This window comes from Lissotriton vulgaris, chromosome 5, assembly GCF_964263255.1.
Source record: "Lissotriton vulgaris chromosome 5, aLisVul1.2, whole genome shotgun sequence".
Classification (NCBI taxonomy): Eukaryota; Metazoa; Chordata; class Amphibia; order Caudata; family Salamandridae; genus Lissotriton; species Lissotriton vulgaris.
The window spans coordinates 1,658,806,009-1,658,808,578 of record NC_141693.1 but is presented as its reverse complement, the minus strand read 5'-3'; positions in this window follow the sequence as shown (position 1 = coordinate 1,658,808,578).

Here is a 2,570-nt window from a genome sequence, read left to right as displayed (position 1 = left end):
GGCTGTGTATGATGCAATCTTGTGATCATCAAGTGCGCAGAATTATTAAGGCTAATTCACAGACTCTGAGTTAAATCAGTATTACATTGATGCACATATTCACTCTACAACGACAAGAAGCAGGATCTGCAATGTGACAGGCAATTCAGCAAAGGAGGAAGTGGAGAGAAGAGGAAGCGCCTAGTCATTTGAAATTGACATTGCAAATTGAACAGTTTGTTGGAGAATGGTTCAATCTGTTACAAACTTCTGTAATCATTTGGCAAAAGGTCAGATGTCCCTTCTTCAGGGAATGAATCATGTATTAGAGAGGCCTGAGTGGCAGATCATGTCTATGAATTAACATACTATTTTGCCGTGGGATGGCAGTACAATAATCCAATCTTCACCTCCATCTACTTCTTTACAAACTCTTTCATTTCACCAGGTGTTCCTGGTAAAACACCTGAGAAGGTCCACCAGTGCTGGTGAACTGTCTTCATAAGAACAAACCCCTGTAGAAATAAAGGCACCATTGACAGACATAAGGCAGTACACAGTTATTTGTGCTTCATATTGTTTCTTTATTAATCATTTTCGAATATTACTGATTAATGTAAGTTTGTCAAAACTATGTTAATATTGTTAACATGTATGAAACACTGTTTTCCGAAATATAGTTTGAATGATGACAAAATATCTCACTTAATGTTCTTGGATTATCTGAAAAAATAAAAATATTCTTTACATATGTATAATGTTATTGCCTTTAAATAAGGTCCTGATTGCAACTTTGGTGGTGCAGGAGTGGGCCGCAGGCCGCCTGCGAGATTACAAGTATTTTTGTAGCCTGACAGATGGTCTTTTGGTGTTCCCATGGCGGGGCCTTTCAAAAAGGAAATGCAATGGAAACGTCAAAGGTCGTTCCTGCACAGCATTGACTGTTAAGTTTATGCCGTGCAGGAACAGGGGGTGCATTCACAAAGAGGGGCACACTAAATTCCACATGCACAATCCTGGGAGAATTTAATTTTCATTTGGAGGACACAACTAACTTGGAGACGGTCAATCTCCTGGACATATTCGGCTGCCATGATCTTAAGCAGATAGTTAATAAACCTACCGATTTGGCAGGGCACACTCTGGATGGTATCTGCACGAACATGCCCCTTGCTGAAAAAAATGAGGTAAAACCAATGCTATGGTCGGATCACTCAGCCGTGTTCTTCACCATTCTGCTCATTTACTCCCCCATAGAAGGCGACTCAGGTCCCCCCCAGGAAATATCGGGCCTGGAAGTCAGTTACCTGGTCGGACCTACTGGGTGCTCTTGAGGAAAGAGTAGTGACCTGCTCAGATGCGAACCAGGCGGCTATGGCTCTCCAAACCAGCCTTCTTAATACCGCCAACCTGGTAGCACTGGAGAAGGCATTTAGAGAGCGGCAAAAATGGGTGTGTGTATTCATCCGATCTAAAAACCGCTAAAATTAAATGCAGACAGCAAGAGCAGGTCTGAAGAATGAATTATGATCCATCCCAGAAGAACATTTACTGTGCTGTACTAGAGGACTATAAGAAGTTATTAATTCAGGCAAAAACCTCCTATTATTCTAGGAAGATCCAAGATCCACTGTTAATTGTTTACTGAGCTGTCCCCGGGGCGTGACTTTGAACCAGACAAAGTATTCACGGATAATATGGCATCCTACTTCCAGAATAAGGTTCAATCCGTGTACAATGATCTATCCATAGCAGCGGACAGTGCACAGGTCGAGCTGAGCGGGCGCAATGGCATCTGTAATGCACAAAGTGACCTTTCAATGTTCTCCCCATTGGATGAGAACGCGCTGGCTGATCTACTACTGGCCAATAAGTCAGGCTTCCCACTGGACCCCTGTCCACCTTATGTTCTCCACCTGGCACCGGCAGAGATTAGCAGCTTACTACTGCCGGTACTGAATCAGGTTTTGAACTCTGGAATCTTTCCATTAGCCTGGAAAAAGGCCTGTATTCGGCTGTTGCTCAAGAAGTCCAAGTTAGACCCCTCTGATGAGAAGAGCTATCGCCCCATCTCCTGCCTGCCGCTGCCAGCCAAGCAAGTGGAGAAAGCCATGAATGGGGAGCTATCATTCTATTTTGAGACATGGCATATTCTTGATAGTACCCAGCATGGCTTCTGTGCGAATCATTCTACGGAAACTGCTCTACTGATGGCAGCTGAGGAGATTCGGAAGGGGATGGATGAGGGAGGCAGGGTCACATTGGTTCTGCTGGATCTTACAGCGGCCTTTGACACCGTAAACCATGAGGTACTTATCCAAATGCTGCAGGATATTGGCGTCAAAGGCCTAGCGTTAGATGTCCTCTCCTCCTTCCTGTCTGACAGGAAACAAGTCATCTTTTGGTACGGATATCAGTCAGACAAATGTTCCCTTCCAGGAGGAGTTCCCCAGGGCTCGGCGTTATCACCCACCCTGTTTAACATCTATCGCTCCCCCCTGGCCAAGAGAAAAAAGAATCTGGGTTTCAAGCTGGTGTCATATGCTGATGACACTCAGCTGATCGTTTCCGTGTCCCACTCCGTGGATTCC